The following is a 25,409-nucleotide window of genomic DNA, read 5'->3' on the forward strand; positions in this document are numbered from 1 at the left end:
CTTTAAATCAGTAATTTTAATAATCTATCTATTACTTCAAGTCCTAAGTGTCGTCTGGAATACAAGTACAACATTGTTGACTTTTTAACATCCCTCTTTTGTGAGGAGGACATCTAATGTGAGTCAATTCTGCAAAACCATGGATCTGATCACAACCATTTCTAAATCTATATCTAAAAATCCTCCAGCTATATTAGTAGACAACTTGTCAACTACAGTAAAGCTTTCTAGTTTTGTGTGAGTTGAGTATCATTCCTACAGATAGTATTAAAACACCAAAAATGCCACCTACAATTTCACTAGTACTAGCTCCTTACTTTTTTCTTACATGTTCCTTTTTGAATCATAAATTTGTCCCACATGATTAATCTTTAAACACATTATCCACATGTAACATGTCTCATACTATCTCTTGGGTAACCTGAAATTGCATTTTTTGCACAAACACAATATCCTCCAGAAAAAACAGGACCTGCTCCATCTAAATACAGTTCCTGGTTCCTTGAACTTCAAAATTGGAATCATTTCACTATTCCCTACAAAATTTGTGTAAGTTATGGATTTCCTGATGAATATGCCTAATCTCCTTTTCATGTTGCCTATCTAAATCAAATGCTGCCATGTTCCCCACTAATCTATGCTCACTTTCATCTTTAGCCCATTGTGGTACTTTTGAATAATTTATTGCTTTATCCAAAATGTCTCTTTTTCTATTTTCTACTAAATCTATCACTTTCTTTTCTGCACCAGTTTTTTTTTACAAACAGCTTTATTCAATCATTGTGAACAGATCATAAAAGCAAAAGAATACATATAAAAATTATCCAGATCAATAAATATTCCTATATAAATTAGTTAAAACAGTATTAAACATATATTGCAAACTATGCCCACCCTTTTCCTCTTCCTGAGGCAGGCCCATGGATATGAGGCACCACAGAAACAGAAACAGAGGAATGGGTCACGTAGGGCTTTTAAGAAATACAGTGTGACTCGACATTGCCTAAAATTATGACGCCTCAGAATTGGCAGTATAAACAATTTACTTGCCTCAGAATATTTTTGACAAAATAGTAGGATATGCAGATCTGTCTGCGCCTCAAGGTTGGTACAGGGGCAGCAATAGAGATCTGCTACCCTATACTTTATTTTGTTGATATCCCAGGATAACAGGATCATGTTTAATCTGGAGCGCAGTAGAATAAATCTATGCTGGGCGTTGTTTATCCGTGCTAAGTAATGGAAACCATCTCCTTGTATTAATGGGACCAAGTCATACGCAATAGTAGAGTGATGGATCTGTTTTTTTCCCCTGCGGGCGTATTCTGCCCTTTGGGAATATAGATCTTTTAACCGTTTCTTCGTGACCCCCTTACAGGAGTGAGGGTCCAGAAATAGTTTTTCTATCCCTATAGTCTTCAATACAATTTCTACATGATTTAGCCACCCAATTCTTTTGTAATAATCTAGGTTGCAGCATTCTCTTATAATGGTTTGTGTCAAGTCTACTGTAGTTCTTTGCCAAATGAATAGCCACAACCGGACCGGGGCCATTCTTTATGGTGTCGCTCAGAAAGGGGAGCCTTAATTCGAGATTTAGACTATAATTTGAAGCCGAATGGGCTAAGGACACACAGTTTTATAAAAGGAGTCTTCCATTTGCTGTAACATGCCAGTATTGGCCATCCCCCACACGCCTGCTCTATATGTTGTGGCTGATTTTATTTTGGCTTGGTAAATATTTTAAATTGCGTCTAGTGAGCTTCCACTCAATTTTTTTGCAAATCTTTTAAATGCATTTAGGCTCCTTTGCATACCCTGGGCTCTTGTTTTTACTAGTTTGGACAAAGAATGACCCTTATCAAAGAGCATTTCTAGGTATGAAAAGGAGTCCACCACCTTAATTTCATTGCTGGCCATCTGGAATTATGGCAGTTTTTCTCCTCTGCTCGCTCCAGCCACAATTAGAAAAGATTTTGTTTAATTTATTTTTAGGTCAAGAGAAGCCATAAAGATGGTGTAAGGTTTAATTGGTGTTTGTAGGGCCAGGCCCGTTCTTACCATCAGCACTGCATCATCGGCGTATGCCAAAATCGGGAGGGGGTTTGATAAAATTTGGGCACGTCCAAAGAGAGAGCAGACAGGGAGGAATTGACTCCGTTTGTATAGATTGAAAAAAGGAACGGGCGAGCACACACCCTTGTCTAACTCCCTTTTCAATTTTAAAATGACGTGTGCACTCCCCCTTTCTACCATACCTTACACAGGCAGTGGCATTTGCATACAGCTGGCGGATGAACCAAATAATCGGTGGTTCTATACCCATGTCCTCTATCATGGACCATAGCCTAGAATGTGACACCAGTTAAGGAACAAGTTAAGTTGTGTTTATGGGCATATGTTGTGTCCAGTGTCATGGTGGGTCTAGGTGAAATATCCCACGATCTCAGTGTTTTTAGCATCAGTTTGTCGATTCAAGTGTTTCAACACAGGAATTTCAGGAAAAAATAAATCATGATTTGAGTAATAGTATTGGAAATTTCCCATTCCATAGAATAAACTACAGGTAACTTCTTATGTCAAGGGAAGGTGATGATAAGTAATCCCCTCAGCAACTGATGCAGGTAATTGCATACAAACGTAGCACTCCCTAGCATCCATAATGTCAACATATTCACAAAGCAGATTTGAATGACCATTCAATGAATTATCTCCTCTAGAAGCATCTACATGTAAATCTTTCTCGTCTATTGCACGTAAACTGTTGTCAGTAGGAAGTGATGATAGAGAGGCTTTTGTAGATCTAATGTCTTCTACTTGTGAAGAATGAGGTAAACTCAAAATAACAAGAAAAGCAATTAGCACTAAAGCACAACAACAAATACACCTACACATATGCGTCTATGTCTATTAGGATTTGCATTAGTCACCATGAGTTATTTGAGGACAACCCGTTTAACTAGAAGATTAAAACACAGTCCTTTCACATCGTTTCCAAGTGTGCAAACCACAAAGCAAAGTTCTAATGTTTTTCCAGTGAAATATGTAAAATGAATTTCGTGACCCTTCCTTAGCCCTACTCTGTGTTTTTCTAAGGGACAACCTTACACTCCTGCACCAACTGGGGCCTTGGTACTCTCTGTCTTTTTGGCATATCTATTAAGTTCTGTCTCTAAAACATGTGCAGTTCAAACTCACTAATGATAACTTCCATGATAAATTGACTTTTTAGTTGCAATGCAATTTCGAAACTCAGTTTAGCCACAAAGTTCAGCACAAGGAGGCTCAATTGGATGCAAAATGTAATAGCATAAATTGAACAATGCTGTCTCCCAGTCATTGACTACTAGGTAAGTCCATTCAGGTGACCAGTACCTCTGACAGGGTACTCTTGCTCTTTGATCTCCTACTGTTGGACCTTCTTCATTACTGTCACTAAGGTCAAATCCTCCAGTATATTCTGGGATAGTGAGTGGTACATGCACTTCAGATACACTGTATCTCCCTCTCTCCTAACTTCTTGCCCACCAGTCTCCAGGTGCAACTTACATTACTACTGCACTAGGCCCTTCACCAGTGTCCGATTCTGGTGCAGTCAACACTACAGGATGAGACCCTTCTGTACCGACTTCAACTGTTGACTCGCTCAGACCCCCTTAGGCTTAACAAGTGCTGTCCCAGCTTCTTGATGATCCCCAACAGCTTGACTAACCTGCTCCCTCTGTCTCACTGTAACCACCAGCACATCAGTAACAGGTGCTGTTATATCATTAAGGGGACAAGGGACTCTGCGAGTATGGGCAGCGTGTACCCTATTGGGGAGACCTCTGGACTTCCCAGTAGTTGTGGTGACCAATATCACATGGTACGGCCCACGTCACTGAGGATCCAAGCATGACTTCCGCAAATGCTTCGTCAAAATAACCAGGATAACCCAGTCGCAGAGACCGAGGTCATGGCACTGCTCCTGTTGAGGCGGCCTCTTCAACCTGGTGAGACACAGAAGACACCACATCAGCCTCAACAACTTAGCCCCTATGGGCCTTATTTGCAAACTTTTCACGCATGACAGTGCAGCAAGCCTTCCTGCCTCACTGCCGTGCATCAAAAGAAAAGGGCAGGAATGCACCATATCTACAAGACAAGTCACATTAATTTCCTTCTCCCCTGCACCAGCACACAAACAGCGCATGTTGCAAGGGTGCCTGCATTGCGGGGATGATTGTTTTCATGCCAAAAGGGACCAAAAACAATCATTGGTGTCATTTTCCTCTTTCCATGCGTGCTGTGAAAGAGGAAAAAATTAGGAGAAATAAAAGTATTTCTACTCAACGATGACCTTAAGAAATCCAAAAAGCTATGCCGCACTCTTGAAAAAACGTGGAGAAAAACCCAACCACCGACAACATGACCACCTTCAAGGCAGCCACCCGCAAACACCACCAGCTGATCCGAGCCACCAAGAAATCAGCACTCAAGAATCGACTCGACAACAACGCCCATAACAGCAAGGAACTATTCAACATTGTCAAAGAATTCACCAACCCCACCACAGCCTCAAACAACATCACTCCCTCCCAAGACCTCTGCGACTCGTTATCCTCCTTCTTCTACAACAAAATTGCCGACATACATAACAGCTTCGAAAACAGCTCCAACAAACAATCCTCTCCACCCCCCTCAGAACCTAAACCACTCTCTAACAACCTCAGCGCCTGGAACCCAATCACCACCGAAGACACCATCCGCCTAATGAACTCCATCCACTCTGGCTCGCCAACCGACCCCTGTCCCCACCACATCTTCAACAAAGCAGACTCCATCATCGCACCCCATCTCCGCGATGTTATCAACTGCTCCTTCATCTCTGCCACCTTCCCAGAAAGCTGGAAACATGCCGAAGTCAGCGCCCTCCTGATGAAACCCACAGCAGACCCCTCTGAACTTAAAAACTACCGCCCCATATCCCTCCTCCCATTCCCGGCCAAAGTCATTGAGAAAGCCGCCAATAGCCAACTCGCTGCCTTCCTCGAATCCAACAACTCCCTCGACCCCTCACAATCCGGCTTTTGAGCCAAACACAGCACTGAAACCGCACTCATCGCAGCAACAGACGACATCCGAACACTACTGGACAACGGAGAAACAGTGGCCCTCATTCTACTCGACCTCTCCGCCGCCTTCAACACTGTTTGTCACAGCACACTCATACAACGCCTCAGCAACATCGGCATAAAAGGAAAAGCCTTGGACTGGATCATCTCGTTCCTAGCTGGGAGAACTCAGAGAGTCCGACTTCCCCCGTTCAAATCAGAGGCCACCAAAGTCATCTGCGGTGTACCACAAGGATCATCACTCAGTCCCACCCTCTTCAACATTTACATGAGTCCACTCGCTTCCATCGAGCGTCAACACAACCTCAACATCATCTCCTACGCAGACGACACCCAGCTGATTCTCTCCCTCACCAAAGACCCCAACACCGCCAAAACCAATCTTCACGAAGGCATGAAAGAAGTAGCCGTATGGATGAAAGACAGCCGCCTTAAACTCAACTCGGACAAAACGGAAGTGCTCATCCTAGGATCAACCCCCTCTGCCTGGGACGACTCATGGTGGCCTTCGGATCTGGGCTCAGCACCCATACCAACGGACCACGCACGTAACCTTGGCTTCATTCTAGACTCTTCACTCTCGATGACCAATCAAGTCAACGGCGTCTCATCCTCCTGCTTCAACGTACTTCGTATGCTCAAAAAAAAATTCCACTGGATTCCCGCCGAGACAAGAAAGACTGTCACCCACGCACTGGTTACGAGTCGACTAGACTACGGAAACACCCTCTATGCCGGAATCACAGCCAAATTACAGAAAAAACTCCAACGCATCCAAAACGCATCAGCAAGACTCATTTTGGACATCCCTCGCCAAGATCACATTACCGGCCACCTGAAAGACCTCCACAGGCTTCCCGTCAACAAGAGAATGACATTCCGTCTCCTCACCCACGCACACAAGGCCCTCTACAAACTAGGTCCCGAATGTCTCAACACTCGACTATCCTTCTACACACCCACCCACCAACTGAGATCCTCCAAACAAGGCCTCGCCGCAGTTCCACGTATCCAAAGATCCACCATGGGAGGTAGATCCTTCTCCTACTTGGCGGCCAAGACCTGGAACTCACTCCCCACTCACCTCCGCCTTACACAGAACCACATCTCTTTCAGAAAAGAAATTAAAACCTGGCTATTCGACAAATAATGAACCCCCTCCCCAAGCGCCTTGAGACCCTCTGGGTGAGTAGTGCGCTATATAAATTCTTGAACTTGAACTTGAACTCCTATGCCTCCCCATGGGAGGCATAGGAATGTGACGCATTCCTAGGTTTACAATTCCTCATAAAACTGGGACTGTTTCAGATGCCATGGATGTTGCTAGCAACACCCTTGGAATTCTCCTTTCATGCAGTGTTCTGCGTAAAAGAAGCACATATTTACAAAGCGATGAGAGGCCACATAAAGTGGCTTTGCGTGACCTTGTAAATATACTGTGGCACATTGCGCCACCAGAGCATCAAAAAAGTGACGCTCCAGCAGCGCAATAGTGCTGCTAGCGCCTCTTATTTGAGGACCTCTGTGGCTACCATTTCTCCTACTCAGGTAAGCTTCAACCCACTGTGAAAGGATTCACCCAATCTCTAGGAGATATCTCAACCAATTGCACACAGGCATTTCAATAAAGTCCGGTTGCATCCTGTTGAAGGGACAACCTGATCTCCCTAGGTGACTCAGTGTTACTGTTGTTCTTCTGCCTACATTCTGCTATTGGTACACAACACATCTGTGACGCACATTTTCAGCCATCATTCTGAATTTGGGGTTAGACCATGTTTGTCTAAATAGGCACACCATGGCGTCTCTCCCTACATGTACAGGACCAGAACATGTTGCGACATTGGTGATAAAAAGCTATCTGGCAACACAGCTCTTCCTTATCCTGACACCCAAATGTAATCCTTATTCCTTTTGACACCAGCTGCTCTAATTCAACTTTTCTGTTATGTTTCTGGCACTTCTTCCTGTTACCTCTTTACTTTTTCCCATGTATCAACTGCAGTTAACAACAGATTGCAATTTGTGGCACCCAAACTTTCATATTCTCCATTAAAGGTGCAAGAATTCAGAGTGCAGTATCGTGCTGTTTCAACAGCATACCTATTGCCCATTGGGACATAGTCAATGTGCAGTACACTTAACCATGGCAATCTAGGCAGGTAACTGTAAAGGCTGCAAAAGAGTCCTCACACGTTCGCCATTGCGAATCAGTGAACCTGAAGAGGTCATAAATCCAGATGGGACCATAACTGTCATGAACGACACCAAAGCCGTACTGGCTATCAGTGAAAATTGTCACTTTCAGCTGATCTTAAACATGCAGGCTATAGTAAGAGAAAACAATTCTGCCACTTGTGCTGAAAAATGTCTTGCAGCCAGGTGACTTTGACAACACCTGAAACAGTACAGACTGTTTTGGCAGCTCTAAGGTAACCATTCTGAACTCCTGAGCAGGAGCCATCAACAAACTGCACATAAACAAATTCGGGTAGTGGCCCATCTTGTATGTCTGGTCTCGGCTTGGTGCACAGTTCAGTACCATTCAGACAGTCATGCCCAACTTCACCTTCAACAATTTCATTCCCAGGTAGAGGTAATAAGGTAGCAGGATTTAGTACATTACATCTCCAAAATGACAGATTCTTGGCTCCATTGATGACTTGTACATACTTGGTAAACCAACTATTGGTAAGATGTGGGTTCTGGTGCATGTTAACAACACTTCGACTGAGTGGGGAACAAAAACAGTTAAAGGGTAACTCTTAACAATGCTCTTGCATTCTTCAATGCTGACACTAGTGGAGGCAACAGCTTTAAAACAGCCAGGCAAAGCAGCCTTTATGGGATCCAGAGTGGCAGAAAAATATGCCAAAGTCGTGCAGGCAATCCTGTGCATCTGAGTTAGCACTGAGAGAGTACAGCCCTCTCTTTAACTGTCAAACAAAGCAAAACATTATAATAGTTATTATAATCAGGCATTCCCAGTCCTCGCCCACAGCAGAGACATTCTCTGAGAAGAAACACATGCAGCTGTCATCCCATCTGACACTTCTTTGGGTGTCCGCCTCTGTAAAGGCTTGCCCATCAGGGAAAAGTTGGGAATCCACTGTTGTCAATATCCCACCATTCCCAAAAACATCCTGACTTCTTTCTGGGTTGTTGGCGGTTTCATTTTTAGAGTCACCGAGATTCTCTCTTGTGACATCTTCCAAGTTTTTTTTCAATGAAATGTCCTAGATACAGGACTTCTTTCTTACAGTACTGCAACTGCAACTACTACAGCTGGCCCTTGTGCCAGCTCCCCCGTTACAGTCCTCCGCTACCCTCTGCTACCTGTCTCTGTTTGTGCCTCCCCTGCTCATTTCTTTCTTTTTCTGTGTGTTTTTCTGCCCTCTGTTTTGCCTTTTTCTGCTAATGTTTCTGCCCGCTGTTTTCCCTCTTCTGCTTGTTTTTCTGCCCTGTGTTGCCTTTTCTGCCATCCATTTTGCCTTTTCTGCCCTCTGTTTTGCACTCTTCTGCTCTGTTTTGCCTTTTCTGCTCATTTTTGTGTCCTCTATTTAGCATTTTCTGCTCATTTCCTGCTCTCAGTTTCGCCCTCTTCTGCTCTGTTTTCTTCTTGTTTTTCTGCCATCTTTTTGGCATTTTCTGCTTATTTTTCTGTCCTCTATTTTGCTTCTTCTTCTCTGTTTTGCCTTCCTGCTGTCTGTTTTGCCTTTGCTTCTTGTTTTCTGCTCTTTGTGTCGCCTTTTCTGCTCACTCATTTTTCTGCCCTCGGTTGAGCTTTATTCTGCTAGTTTCTTCCATCTTTCCGCTGTTTCCTCAAGACCTGGCATGTCTACAGAGACCTATACTCCGGCGCCCAGATACCCCCAGGGGTAACAATGCTGCGCTCTACAAATACTTAGAGATTGATTGATTGATTGCAACTTGGTCGGGACACTTTATGTCCATTCTGAACTAAGTGGTTCAAGAGTGCAATTGTGTCTCGTTTGCAAGACTCCAGTAGGTCATCAATGTATTGCACTAGAACTGAGTAATAGGGCATTGCCAAGGATTCCAAATTCTTTTTGAATATCTGGTTAAAGATTGAGGAGTTCTCCATATACCCTTGTGGTACTCGGCACCATGCCTAAACACAGCTGCCGAAATGGAAAGTTAAGAGAAACTGACTAGCCTAATGCAATGGTATAGAAAAGAAGGCTTGACACAAATGAAAGATAGAGAACCACTCGGCCTCACATGGAATCTGAAACAAAATCACAACTGGATTCGGTGTCATGGGACAGCAAGGAATGACAATTAAATGAACCCTTTTCAAATCCTGCACTATGCGGTATTTGTCATTGGTTCTGTAAACCCATGATGGGTGAGTTTAATGGACTCCCCATAATCTCCTTTGGAATGCCTTCCTCAATCATTGAGTCAACCACAGGAGTAATCCAAGCAATAGTCCCAGTGGTCAGATTATATTGTGGGATTCTTGGGTACTCATCATTGGGCTTTACTGTAAAATGGATTGGTTCAACACCTTTGATAAGTCCAATGTCTTTACCTGAAAAGTCCCAGACTCCAGGTAACACTGTGTCTCTCAACTTTGGGGGCAAATAGTTGTTTGTCAACATAGGTTACATTCCAATTTCTGATCCCTGTCTGACAAGTTTAAAGGCAATGTCCTCACCATAAGTCTGAAACTCAATTCGATTTGGAGTACAGCAAATAGAACAATTCAGCTTGTACAATACATCTTATCCAAGCAAATTTGCAGGACTCGAATCATACACGACAAACCAATTATTCTCCTCAAAGGACCCCATCTTGACAGGTATTGCTACCGAAACTGGGATAGTCATCTGTTTATTTGCCACTCCTATAACTTGGATTATTTGTCCCGAGAGGGGTAGGTTGGGAACCTCTGCTGTTCTCACAGTAGAGTGGGTAGCACCAGTGTCAATGAGGAATGAAATGAGATTTCCATTTACCTCACCATCCACATATGGGGCACTCTGGTCTACCTCTAAGGTTGCACCAAGTATGCAATCCTCCTCCTCTCTCAGACCCATCATTGCGGCAAGTCTGAGCTGAAATCATCATCGGGTTAAATCATAGAGTACTGTTGAGACATACCATGATTTACAAAGGGATTAATGTTTCTACTGGGATATTGATTTGGACTTTTACACTTGGTTGTGCCATTGGAGCTTGTGGAACCTGCATCACCTGAGACCAGCACACAGTGGGATTGTGAACTCTTTGTCTCTGTACTTGCTGGGTATGAACCATTTTATTTTCCTATGATTGCACAAATTCACTAATCAGAACCTGATTCCCATTAACCATGCTACTAACATTAAACCAATACTCGTACTCCAATGCCCTAAACTGCCACAAACATGGAAGAGTGAAGTCTTCTTCAAAGTTGGCACCTCAACACCTGTACTTGGATCAATCAAGCCACCAAATCCTCTGCCTTGTGGATTGAAACCCTTGCTGTTGAAACCCATTACCACCTTGCATCATTGGAGCTCCCTGCTGATACTCTCCCTGCATGGGACTAGTATTCCCAACAAACTGTTGATTCTGACCTCTCTGTGCAGCTTTCATTTGTGCTATCATTAATTTCTCATTCAATTTCTTGTCTCATCTCCAATTCATCACTGGAGTACTTATCATATCTGGATATCTCCACAATGGGCTTATTCTGCAAATAAACCAAAAGCTGCTGAATCATTGAACTAGCCTCTGTCTTCAATCCATATAAAAACCTGAAAACAAAATGTTCCATATCCTTTACCTCAGTTTTCTCTGACCTGCTGAACTGTTTCAAAACCTGCAACAGCCTCTCACAGTAAGCATGTATGTCAATCATGACCAAATCATTCTCTTTAGGAGAGATTTTCAATTGAAAAATGTATTCACTTTCTTATTACCAATGGTGATGGAGCATCTGATTGGGGATGCCTCATCGGCCCTTCCTCGGGCCAATTTAAAGAAACTTTCCATTCACCCCACAAATCACCTGATACCACAATTTCAAATGAAGTATCCAAATCTTTCAATAAAACTTTTGATATGTTTACAAATTGGTGGTGAGGCTGTCTGTACCATTCCACTGGGCTCTCTCTTAATTTCGGAAAATCATTTGTGAATGATGCACGATCAGTCCTGCTCCATGGTATATGTACATACCCTCCTCATCTTCCTTCTCTATTCCAACCGAGGCATTTGCACCCTAACTTTCTTTGGTTCCTTTTTCCTATTTATATAATTCACTCCATTTCTGAACATATGCAAATAATTCCTTGATCTGTAAATGAATACCAAGTGGACACATGTTACCAAGATCCCTGTCACTAAAGGTTAACCTGTAACTTAATTGTAAAACTTTGGATTGCTGTAAAATCAATTCCATTTCTTGAAGCAAATTTAGACAAACTTTCATGAGCTTGTCCTGCACATTTGATAATATCTTCACACAGGAACAATAGTTCATCATCCTGGTAGGCATTCAGTCGTGACACATCAAGAGTTCCGATTATCATTTCTTCTAATTTCTATTTTGAGTTTAGCCACATCCATTACCATTTATCTCTCTGGGACTTGAGCAGTTATTCCATTCATTCCAGGATTCGCACTACTTGCCGGGTGTCTATACCTCTGAGCCAATCATCAAATTCTCGGGCAGAAAGACCTGGCTGTTCTACTGGGGTATTAAGGATTTTTTCTCTGCTATAGGTACCACTACTTACACCAGGTGGTGGATTCAAAAGGTCATGTCAGAGGTTGGAGTTCCCATAGGCACCTCTGCCCTAGGAGTACTGTCATTCACATTTGGAGGTGCAATTGTATTGGGCAGGAAAAAGGGTGATGATCTCTGAGGAAATGTCCTTGTGAGGTCAACCTCTGTCTGATTTAATGTAGGGTCTGCACTCACATTACATGGAGTATTCCCTTGTGTCAGAACACTAGGAGTCTGAGTAATAGCTCTCATTGTTGAGCCCATTGAATTGCTATTGATTTCATTCATTCCATAGGAACAGCCAAAGTATGTGCAGTATTTCCTGCTACTCCAGGTTTATACAAAGGAACTAAAGGACCAATTGTGACAGGAATGGGCAATGCATCTGGGGCAGTTAGAGCACGTGATGTCGAAGGGGCTGTCAATCCTGAATTCTCTCCCATCGGATTAGAATTAATATTTACTGGTGCTGTGGGCACATCAAACATTTCAGTCATAGGTACAATACACGCTCGACAGGTCTGGGTGTCATTGTATGGAGGTACATGGTTTATCAGTAATTCAGTCACAAATCCTCATTTGAATTGCTGTCACTGTCCTCAGCTTTGTTCTCAGTGCCATCTGGCTCTTTTTTCTTTTTCTTATCCTTGCATTTCCCTTTCCCTTCTTCCTTCCTTGTTAATGCAGGATATAGTCTAGCTCCATGTCAGTTCTCCAGGATTTCGGTTCTGTATCCCATCTAGCATCCCCACAAATGCGTATGGCTTTATTGACTCTCCCTCCAAATCTTTCTCTGCCTGAGATGAGCCATATGTTCCCAGGCATTAAGTGCTTCGTATTGTGCAGGTCAAGGAATCAGTTTAATTTCATAAAGCGTCCTCCCTAAATGATCAATGATTCTCAAATTAACTGTTCGATAAAGAGAAAATGTTAATGCACCATTTTTCTCAGTGAGTTTATGCCGTTGTGTGAGACAACCCCTTTTTAACAGGCACAGTCACATCTACCTTCACTAGGCTTTGAAATGCTTTAAAAAAGTTCATTTCCAATCAATAATATACAATGATTGCAACTGACTTCCACGGTCCATGGACTGCCAGACTTGTGAGGGCATGTCGGTGGTCAGTAGGACCACTACAGCCTCGTCGCAGCCGTCAGGGAACCACCATTTTGTGGTGGTGTTGCGGCGGTCTAGAGGCATCCATATGCTTGGGCGGACCGCCGCGGTCCCACCAAGCATATTAGAAGATTTCTCTCCGTCTGGATTTTTATGGCAGTTTCTCTGCTATGAAAACACTGGGGGAGAGGAACCAGAGGGGGTCTTACAGGGCTCCCTGCTGCCTCAGCACCCTGTGGATGCATACAGGGGCGCACAAATTATGACCCCTGGGTGCACACACACAAGTTCCTGCACAACATTAACTTAGCAAGAGTGCTGGTGCCCGAAGCTCTGTTCAAAAGCTGGAGGCCGGTACAATTCTGGCCACCCTATCTTTAATTCACTACCAGAGAGCCCCTGCCTCTTTTTCTCACTATTGCAGGTTCCTGCTTTCTGTTTTTGAGGAGTTGTCTTTTATTTCCTCTGTCTTTCCGATCTGTGTATTTTTCCTCCTCTTACACTGTGTAAATGTCTGATGGGGAAAAATAAGTGCAGGTCCCCAAAAATAAGTGCCATAGGCCCCATCGGCAAACCCTGGCTCAAATTAAGCACTTCCCCCAAAAAGGAAATGGCTGCTCATGGCACCTTCATTTTATTACCACTGTCGAACTCCCTCTTCTAATTGAGTTCTGTCTCTAGGAAACAGTCACATTTCCCACTCAGGCCGTTTTCTCACTTTGACCCGTTCTTTCTTAGAAATGCGCCGCTGGCCTCACTTTTTCAGTCTAACCTTTGCTTTCAGATTTTTCAGTTATCTCACAATTCTGTCCCCTTTTAAGAACTATAAGTAGAATCTTGCTTTCGTTTTTTCGCTTTTTCTCACTTTCACAAGCACAAACACACATATACATCCTTCGATTTGTCCTTCCTCTTCTTCCCCTTCTTTGCCCCTCACTCTCTCATATTATCAGACTTCTCGTTCACGTGCGTTTCTCTTCCAGACTTCCCGCAGGTCTCTCCGAGAAAGATGTGTGGGAAGCTAGCAAGGCCAGTCTGCTTCTGCCTTTCTTTTTTCCCTTTCTCTATCTCATGAGCGCTCGCTCTCTCTTTCGTTATCTCTTTCATCCCCCTTCCTCCCTTTCTTGTATGTCTCAGAATCCCTCACATGTATCGCCCTCACTTTCAGACTTCTGTCAGGTGAGGCTTCGAGAAACCTCAGTTTCTGGCATGTACTGGTCCCACCCAGCTCTCTCTGCCCCTCTGTCTCCCTTTCTCATCTCCTTTTCTCCCTGAGATATGTCAAATGCTTCTCGTGCTCTTCCCTGAAATCAAAATCGATCCCCAGACATTCTCATCCAACTCTAAAAGAGTCCCCAAATAATTTATCTCACAACAATGGACATTTGTTAATTAAAAACAGATTGTTTGTCAATTTTTGAAAGTCCACTGAAATACTGAGACAGTCATGTTGGAATTGTTTTCACATTAATGTTCTCTCAGCAGGTTATGAAGCGCTCTTGAAGTCTACGCCGTGCTATTGTTTTGACCCCGCAGAAGTAGTTGATAGATTTTTAAACTACATTAAATGACTGTAATCTACTTGAAATATTCTCAAAATCCACATTTAAAAATGAACGTAAAATAGGGTCTACAGCAGCCAGGAGTTTAAAGAACCAGTAAAGGCAAATGGAATATTTCTGAGAATAATTAGTGGGCACATGAAATAAACTCATCATGACCCTCGTCGTACTGGGTTGTGGCATCATTATTGAGATGAAGATTTGTATTATTATTATTATTGATAATTCTAACTGGTATTATTACTAGTGCTACTAATAATAATTGTGTTTCCTCTTGATTTCATGTTTTCATATAAATCTTCATTCGCGCATGACGTGAACCACAGCGGCTAGCGTTTGGTTCTTTCACGTTCTTCTTGTTCTACTGAGACAGGATTTTCTCATATACACGACATGGCACAGTGGCGTCATCTCAAGCATTTCGTGTAACAATTAAATGTTTCCAAAGTTTGCATAATTGAGGTTCAGGTGGTTGCAGTTATTTAGTGCTCTGGATTATGTGAGGTTTTGGCTGGGTGGCATGGAGGCAGCAGGTTGGTTCAGGTACAAAGGACTAGTGTTGAGAAGGGTTCCTCCCTGGACCAGGGGTTTCATAGAAGCGGAAGTGGTATTGCAGGACACTGGGAGAGTGGGATGCTGGTGTACTTGTGATGTATCCTAACCATGGTATGGGCAATACATTGGGAAGATGGTAGCATCTTCAGGTTAATTTTATGTTACAGGAGCCTTCAGTTTGATAATTTTTATATGATGGAAGATCTCTTCATAGGACAGCATTCTTGTATATATTAGTGGTGAATTTGCTTCAAGTGCCACAGGGGGTGGCAGTATCAGCGTGGTCGACACCTTGGGGCAGATTTATGAGGCCATTGCGCCTCTTTGCGCCGCAATTGCGTCACTTTATTTGACGCAACTGCGGCGCAAACAATGTGCCCTATTTACAACATGACGCATCTAGGAGATGCATCACGTCGTAAAGCACTGCGCCATAAGGAGGCGTTCCTGCGCAGGGGGGGCGTTCCTGCGCAGGAACGCCTCCTGAAAGTGGCTGAGTGAAATCTATGAGATTTCACTCAGTCACTTTCAGGGCAATGCTGCGTCAAAACCCTGCGCCTGCTTGAAGCAGGCGTGGGTCTTGACGCAGCATTGTGCAGATGGTGTACCCCCGAGCCTTGCTGGAGCTGCGTCGCGCTTGCGACGCAACTCCAGCAATGCGCCACATTTCCGGCACAGATGCGTCACGCATCTGTGCCGTTTTTGCACCATGGTGCGCCGCATTATAAATGCGGCGCACCATGGGTGGCGGAGCTGTGGCGCACTGTGGCGCACGTTAACTGGCGCATCCCTGGGGATGCGCCAGTTAACATAAATTTGCCCCCTTGTGTTTCTGAGACTTTACTTATTGAGAGAACTGCTTGTAGGCTTTGGTTCGTACCTGAAGGAAAGGAGATAGGTCATTATAGGTAGAACCCTGTTTAGAAGGCTATGGGGTGAGCAGGAGCTACTGTGCCTGGTGCCTGACCTACTGTGGATCCTGAGTAACTGGGTCAAGTATCATTTCAGCACTTGACTCTCAGTGATAGCGCAGGTGGAGCAGTCCAAGGCTTCTTGGGGGGAAGGTAGACACAGACGGGTGAACACACACTCACAACTCAAAATGCATTCAGCAGCAGCAATAAATTATTATCCAGTCAAATACTTGATACTTTATTTTTTTTTAAAGGAATATTTATTTGTGAATACAAAGAAAAATACAGCATTCACAAACAATACACACAGTCCTCTGAGGTCAGGGCCTAGTGTTTTAAAGGCAGGTTCCTGTGTCCCACTCCCCTCTCGCTAGCGGTAGTGGTTTTTCCCCATTCACTATAGGCTACATTCAGGCTAAGCTCCACTATTAGTCTGAGAGTCAGGAATCCCTCTCTGACTCTTTATTACAGTCAAAAGTGTTGAAGCTCAGAAGTTCTATATGGCAGGCAAGTTCCTCCTGGGCAGCCTGGTCTGGAAATCAGTCTTTTTTTTTTTTTTTTTAATTTTTAAAACCTTTATTATATCAAAGCACACAGCTATTCAGCCTAACATCCCGGAGGCAAGGCAGCATGGTATCAGGAGAAATAAAGTGCAAGACGATTAACATCAGAACATTGCAGGTTGTTTTTTCATTTTATATATAACAACAAAAACCAAGAAAGAAGCGCCAAAGGGCTCATAAGAAAGGCAATGGAGGAAAAAGAAATGCGCATGAGTCAGTTGGAGGCATCGGAGGTCAGGTAAGAATCTAGAAAAGAACGGAAAGTAGGATGTAAAAAGGGGGGGGGGGAAGGAAAGCAGGAGAATTGCAGTAAGTGTAAAGTAGCTGGTGTCATCGGTTACGGTGACAGGTGTTCCTCGCAGGGAAGAGGCTCAGGTGGTAAACACAGGTCACCCCTGTAAGCATTCCACGCCCCCCACACCTTGTTCCATGTCTGAGGCCTCCCCCTGGCAGCGTACACCGTTTTCTGACGTAGCATACACCAATCCATATTGGCCTTCCATTGCACCACCAAGGGGGCCGTGTTAGAACCCCATTTCTGCGCTATATCCCGCTTAGCTACCATGTTGCCCAAGGTAGCCCAACGAGTCTGCGCCGTGTTGTAGTCATTTGGCTCCCAAATGTTGAGGAGGCACCGCCGCGCCTCCGCTGCCAACTCAACTCCAGTCACTTCCCGCATTACTCGGTGTACTCTCTCCCAGTAGGGGGCGATGACAGGGCACTCCCACAAAATATGCATGAAGGTGGCAAGGGCTCCACAGCCTCGACGACAAAAGCCATCAGGTGAGAAGCCCATGCGCACAAGCCGGGGGCCGGTAACATATACCCGGTGGAGGATCTTGAACTGCACCAGTCGCGGACGCGAGGAAATGGCGACCTCCTTAGGGGAGGACACAGCACTCTGCCAGTCCTCGTCGTCCAGTTCCAGGCCGTCGGCTACCCACTGTTCTCTCAAGCGCTGGAGGAGGTCAATTCTAACATTGATCAGCTTCTTGTAGGACAAAGAAATGGCACTATCAGGCATATGGCCGTCCAGAATCCTGTCCTCCAAGGGGGAGCTTTCAGGGATTTCACCTTCCTCTGGCCTAGCGGCACCTATCGCGTGCTTCAGCTGGGCGTATCGGAAAAACTCCGATCCACCCAAGTGGTATTCAGCCTGTAGTTGGGGAAAAGTCTTAACCTCTCCTTTAGCTACCATGTCTTCCACCCTGGAGATACCTATTGGAAATCAGTCTTAACTGCACCAGCAGGCTCTGAACAACTGGAGTCTCTGTGCGAGCCCCCTTTGTGGGCACTGAAGCGGCAGCTGCTCTCTCCAGTATGTTCTTCACACACGTCCTAGGAGGGGCAGCAGTAGTGTGTCCTCGAGTTCCTCTCATGCGGTCCTGCAGAGGCAGCAGCTGGGACATCTTCGATGCTCCTTCAATGCCAGTAAGTTTCCTGGGATCTCCCCCACAGGTTTAGAGGGTGTGTAGCTCCTGGTGCCGGTCCTCAGTCAAGGCTTGGGCCTGCTCGGGTCACTATGGCGTCCTCCTCCTCATAACGATGATCTTGAACAGACCACTCTCTTTGCCTTGCCCTGGGGCCACCGTCCTCACTCATTCAGCTATGGCCTGATCGGCACAGCAGCAAACAGCCCCACCTGGCATAAGGGGTTGGCTGACCTCCAACCTGCAAGTGGAAGATGACCCTATTTGTCCAACACGGTTCACGGCTCACTTTGCAGTGGCCATCAATCAATCAGGATTTATAAAGCGTGGCTAATCACCCAATAGGGTATCCAGGCGCTTGCAGGCCCCGGAGACATATTCGAACATCCAGGTCTTGAGAGCTATTCGGAATTCCGGAAGTGAGGTAATGATCCGGAAGTGCATGGGGAGGCTGTTCCAGGTCTTTGCTGTGATGTGGGTGAAGGAGGGTTTCCACTTCTTCTTCAGTAGATGCAGGTAGTATGGGCAAGTGAAAGGGAGGTGGAGTGTAGTCTTCTCTATGGTTGGTGGAAGTTCAGGTGGAGGTTAATATAGGCCAGTCCTTGGTTGCATTGGCATCTCTTCTGTACAAAGAGCCAGTGATGTTTCCTGAGGTGAGGTGTGATGTGGGTTTGGCGGGAAAGGCCAAGAATGAGTCTGGCCATGGCATTCTGTATTGTCTTTTTTTTTTTTTATTGAGATGGTTCCGGGTATCAAAAATACATTAATCAACAGGATAAAATCAGACATTGAAATTGATATAAACATCTTACAATTGCAATAATAAAAAACAAAAAGTAGTACATAAGGGAGTTAAATTACATCACCAATAGAACTACTCACTCTTATTTATCTGACCAGTTTCTAAGGGGAGCCCATATCTTCTTACCAAATTCCCTCGACCTCTTTCCTTTAAAATCATACAGACATTCCTCTATATTATGAGTTCCCAGGAGCCTAGTTATCCACATCTGAAAAGTGGGAGCTACAGAGTCTTTCCATCCAGCCGAAATTAGAATCCGAAAAACTGCCATAGATAGAAAAATAAATGCTTCGGCATCTTGCTCTAATTTTAAGTTTTCATCCCTGCCAATCAAAACAATCGTAGGGGATAGAGTGATCTGATGCTCTAGCAGCCCCATTAAAAAACTTTCAATTTCTTTAAGAACTGGAGTAAGACTCTGACAGTGATAAAACATATGGGATAAATCTGCAGGGCCTTGGTCACACCTGGGACACCTGTCGTTTTCTCTCTTACCCCACATGAACAGCTTGGCAGGCGTGTAGTACAAATTAAAAATAGTCTTATAGTGCTGTGCTTTCAAATTTGAGGCTCTTAATATTTTCTTATTCAATACTAAAGCATAATCGATGTCTATATCTGCATCCCCAATTCTTTGGGCCCAAGCTGATTCAATTTTTCCAATGTCATCTCCCAAACCCTGCAAGAGATAACTATACCCAATTTTAATCTTCTTGCCACCATTCCTTACATAGTCCAAAATCGGATTAGGCTCCTGAATTGAAATCCTGGGTCTGATTGGCTTAACTGTTTGTTCCAATTGTCTATATAATAGCCATTGGCTAGCAGGTATACCAAACTTTTGCTGAAGTATATCAAATCCCATTAATTCATCCTCAACCATGACATCCCCCAAACAACTAATACCCCGCTCCTTCCATACCCTACTATTGCTATTCTGGCCAAGATGGGCAAATGGGTTTGACCGCCACAGATCTAATGTGCTATTGATTTTCGATACCTTCAAGAATCTCATTATTGACTTCCAAGTACCCCAAGCACTAAGTATCACTTTACTTTTACTCCTTTTATAATATCTACGGTTAATTTCTCGTGTTAGGAGCCCCAATGCTCTTTCCCCTACTAACAGCTCGTATATTGTGGGGGTTCTGTACATACCAGTCGACAAGCCTATTTCCTCATATTTAAATAGGACATTCATCTGCATCATTAAGCAAACCCAGTGATACAGCCTCAAATTTGGTGCAGACATTCCCCCTCCCTCCAGTGGTGCAGATAGTCGGGCCAGAGATCTACGTATTTTTCCATATTGCCACACAAATTGGTAGAAAACAGCTTCCATTTTCTTCAACAGACCCTCTTCAACTAGCAGAGGAATGGCACGAAATAAGTACAGTAGTTTCGGGAACATTGACATCTTCAGTACATTCACTCTACCAATCAGGGATAAATGTAAAACATCTATTCTTCTTAGTTATTTGTCTATTGTAGCAATCAGGGGTACATAATTCTCTTGTATAATTTTATCAACATTAGCATTAATCCTCACCCCAAGATATACTGCAGATTCCACATACCTCTGGTCGGCTTTATAGATATTGTTTGTGCTAATTATTAATGTTTTTTCTTCATTCAGCTTATACCCAGAGCGGGTTCCATATGCGTTAGCCAGTTGACTCAATTCCACCATTGCAGTCTGCGGATTAGTAGTAACAATTGCCAAATCGTCTGCATATGCCATATGCCAATAATTTGGTAGTGTGACCATTTACTATTACAGGGGAGATTTTATCTGAAGCTAAAATTTCCCTAATTAGGGGATCTATATAAAGTGAAAAGAGTATGGGGGAGCAAGGGCATCCCTGACGGGTACCTCTTCTAATTACCACCTCTTCCGACCGCAAACCCATAGCTGTAATTCTAGCTACCGGATCCGAGTACATTGCCTTTATTGTTTTCCTACACTTTTCTCCAAAGCCTCTTCTAACCAGGACATCCCATAGAAATTCCCAAACCACACGGTCAAAGGCTTTTTCCGCGTCTAGGAGGATCATGGCCATTTCTCCCCCCGTGACAGCCATAGCATCAAATAGTGAGATCGCACGCGAGGTGTGATCCGTGGTACCTCTCCCTGGGACAAATCCGTGCTGCCACGGAGAGACCAGTTGGCCAATGATCCCCCCTAATCTCTTTGCCCACACCTTAGAATATAATTTGGTGTCCACATTTATCAGCAATATTGGCCGATAGGAGCCTGGATTTTCCTCTGGTTTACCCTTTTTGTGGAATACCACTATATTGGTCTCTTTCCAGGAGTCAGGAATCTCCCCGGAGCAGATTATGCCATTAAATAAATCTAACAGCAATGGAACAATATCCTCCCCTAAGATCTTATAAACTTCCATCGGTATCCCATCTGGGCCTGCAGCTTTACCTGCTGCTAGATCCTGTATTGCAGTCCTTATCTCCTCCAGGGTTATATCTTTTTCCAGCTCCTCCCTATTTTTATCGTCTAAAACCGGACATGCAGGCCCAAGCCCCTGACAAGAGGGTGACCCACCCGCCTCCTGATCATATAGTTTTTGGTAAAATTTCTGGAACACACCCATTACCCCTTTCGGGTCTGAATATTCTATCCCATTATCTTCAATTCTGGGAATGTTATTTTTATTGTTTTCTTGTCTAATCCGCAGCGCTAGTGCTCTTCCAGCATGTTCACCTGTCTCATAACGCCTTGCTCTTGACGCCTGATATTCTCTAGTTTCCTTTTGTGTAACCACTTTTAGAATGTCTCCCTTGATCAGAGCCATAGTTCTCGCCGTTTCACTACCATCCTTACCTAGCCCTATTTCCTCTATATGCCGTTTCTCTGTCATCGCCAACTCTGAAATGAGCTTCTCCACTTTATTTCTGTCCTCCTTCCTTAGCCTGGCGGAACAGCTAATCGTCTCCCCCCTTAAGGAGGCCTTGAAGGCTTCCCATACTCCATTACGGGATGAACTGTATCTGTTGGTATCAAAAAACTCTTTCGTCCACTGTTTAAGGTGCTTTACAAACCTATCATCATTTAATAGTTTCCTTTCGAATGTCCACCTTGTTGTTTTCCTCGAAATATTGTGCACCTTGTATGTTAATATCAGAGGATTGTGATCAGAGACTATTCTGGGAAGCTTGGCAATACTAACATTGCATAGCTCCCCCACCGAGACAAAGAAATAATCCAGCTTAGAATATTTCTTAGCTGGGTGAGAGAAATAAGTAAAACCTGGGTCACCAGGCACTTTTTCCACCCATACATCTGCTAATCCTTGCGACTGTAGTAAGGAGCCTAATGCCCGAAATACCTTATGTTTACATCCTTTATATTTACCTCCCTGCCTCCAATCACCCGAAATATTCATGTCTCCACAGAAAACAATGGGGCTACCCCAATCTGCCAGCTCCTCTTCCAGCTCGTCAAATACTGCAGGCTCATCCTCATTTGATCCATAGATCACACACAGTGTAATGCCTAGATTCAATTCTGCTAGAACCCATCTACCAGACCCATCGGATTTGGTACGTCTTACCCCCCCACATTGCATTTCCCCATGATGGCCACCCCCCTTATCATAGATGATTGCGACGAGCAACCTAGCATTGTATAACCATTCATATTCAGTAGCTTCCATTTAGCCCAGGGCAAATGGATCTCCTGTATGCACAATATATCTATATTATTAAATTTAGCAAAGTTGTTCAATCTCTGCCGTTTCTTCCAATCATTTAACCCCCCTACATTGATGGCACATATCTTAATGTGTGACATCGTTAACATAACTGCTACTTCCGACCTGTCTGTTATCCAAGATTCTACTAAATACCGACTTCATTCCCATTACCATCTCAAAACTTTTTTCTTTTTTATTCCCCCTCTCTCCTCCCCCTCTTCCCCCCCCTCCCCCTCCCCACTTTCCCTCCCCTCACCCCCTTTGGCCCCTCCAACCCCCCAACCCCCCAACCCCCTCTTTTCAGAGGCGCTCAGACCTGCTGGTCTGTGCACGTGATGGTTCGCAGTAAAAACCGAGGAGATTTCTTAATACCCCAGCCTAGTACCTGTGACACTCATGTCCCTGCCTCCCTAGACAACACACCACACCACACCCCACACGTTATTCCTGATATCCATTTCATCCATTTTTTACATCAATCATATCTATCAAAAAGTTATCTTTGATCTCCTCTACAGAATATTACTAAACCCCTTGTATGTCCAAATATTCCTTAGCTTTCACCTCGGAGGAGAAATACAGGGTTCTCCCACCGTTGATTATTTTTAGCTGTGCAGGATTGATCAGGTAAGCCTGCATATCCTTGTCCTGAAATGGTTTTATCATCTGCCTTAATCTCCAGCGCCTCTCCACAGTAACATGGCAGAAATCCGGGCGAACAAAAAAAGAAAAACCATCGACATTCTTTTTCAGGTCCGGTCTTGCCCTTTCTGATATTGCCTGCCTCAGATTATAGTTACCCAGAAATATTAAAATTGCTCTAGGCTTATCTCCCTCCTTGGCGTTTTTATGAATTTTGAAGGGAGTGCGATGCGCCCTCTGAATCTCCCTTGCCCAGTCCCATCCCTTCAATTCTGTGAAAGCATGTTCAAATAGTTTGACCACAAAGGCTCTCATGTCTGTATCCTCTGATCCTTCCGGTATCCCCAGTACGCGTAGGTTATTCTGTCGAGACCTATTCTCCAACGCCTCCAGCTTCCATTGCACATCTATCATCTGTTCGCACTGTAGATCTACCTTGCTAGAGGCAGCCGCTGTCTCTGCTTCAGTCGACACCACTCTCTCCTCCAAGTTAGTGACACGTTCTCCCAGATTCACACACACCTTGGTCAATTTCCTTACTACGCCATGCATTTTTCTCACCGCCGCCTGTGATTTGCGACTTTTTTGCAGAGCCTCTTCCCTGTGTGCGATTATTTCCTGGTGTATCACCTCCAGAAGAGACATCTGTGCCGCTTCCCCTCCCGGGCTCTCTAGAAGCGGATTAGTAGTCGGATGATCCCATTTTTGTCCTTGTATTTTTACTCCTATATTAGATTTCACCGCTGTTGTTGGGGGGCTGAACTCTTCCTTCTCCAAATCACTATCGGTAACTGAACCACTGGCCTCTTGCTCCAGACTATCATCCTCCTCCGACCATTCCCCCCCCTCTGAAACTGAGAAGAAAGCCTCACTGGGAGCTTCCTTCTTATCACCTGTATCCTCACCGGTCTCATCTTCCAGCACCAGGGGGGCTATATCGGAGTCCAGAGTCAAAGTTACAGTAGTATTATCCTCAACTTCTTCCCCAAAGCCAGCTTTCTCTTTTAAGTTCTCCTCTTTGTTTGATGAAGCATCTAACTAAGCAGGGATGTCCTCTATGTTTTCTGTAGCCCCACCATAGCCTTTAGAGCAACCAACCCCCTCCAACACCTCGGCGATGATCTCATTATTGGAATCCTTTTCTTTAATAATTTTTTGAAAAATGTCTGAAATCGGGGTAGTACCTTGATTGCCCTTGGCTGTTACTTGTTGCTGCACTATTCTCCTCGCGGGGGATGTTTGCTTTTTCTTTTTATTCCCTTCTAGTTCCCTCTCCGCTGTTAACTCTGCAAGCTCCGCTGCAGCCTTCCTTCTTGCAGCTGCTTTGGCACTTGCACTCATTTTAGGAGCCATAATCTCCCTCCTCCGTTCCTTATCTCCAAACTGCTCCTTACCGCCCAGTTGAATGCTCCACTTTCTCTCTTCTGCCTCCACGGCAGCCTCCAGGATGCTCCGTGATTTTTCCCCCGTCTTGTGCTGCGGGCTTGTCTGCCGAGACCGCCGCTGCTTCCTTAGCCACGAGCTCCGCCCGCTACGCGAACTCCGTTCCACAAGCTCGACTAGCTCCGCCAGCAGGCCCGCTCCTGACACGCCTCCCGACGTGAGCCACCTCGCTACCTGTGTCAGTTCCAACAGAAGCCGTTTGAGCGGCTGGCGGCAGGTAAGGAGCATACTGCAGTTGTTCGGTCCGCTCTATACTTGCCGTTTTTCTTTTCCTTTACCACATTTAATCCGACACTTTACACGGTCCTCGCTGGTGTAAGTTCATGAGTGTATGGCTGGTAGCGTCTTAATTTCCAGCTCTCGTGCTGTACCAGATCCACATCTCCTCGGTCTCACTTCTTCCCGGCCGTCCTACGCGGCCGCCATCTTGCCCACTAATCCGGCATTCTGTATTGTCTAAAGTCTCTGTAGAAGGTGTATGGTGATTCCTGAGTATCAGGAACTGCCATAGTCCAGTTGGCTGGTGATGAGGGCTTGTGTCACGGTGCGTCTGATGTGTAGGGGTAGCCACTTGAAGAACTTACGTAGCATGCACAGAGTGAAGAAGCAGGCAGAGGAGATGGTGTTGATCTGTGATTTCATGGTAGGCTTGTTGCCAATGATAATTTTGAGGTTTCAGGCATGGTTGGAGGGAGTGAGTGCGGTACCTAGGTCTGATCGCCACCAGCAGTCTTTCCATGTGTTGCTGCTGTTGCCAAAGACCAACATTTTCCTCTTGTCTGTGTTCAGCAGCAGGCAGGTATTTTTTATCCAGTTGA

Source organism: Lissotriton vulgaris, chromosome 7, assembly GCF_964263255.1.
Source record: "Lissotriton vulgaris chromosome 7, aLisVul1.2, whole genome shotgun sequence".
In the NCBI taxonomy this organism is placed as follows: domain Eukaryota; kingdom Metazoa; phylum Chordata; class Amphibia; order Caudata; family Salamandridae; genus Lissotriton; species Lissotriton vulgaris.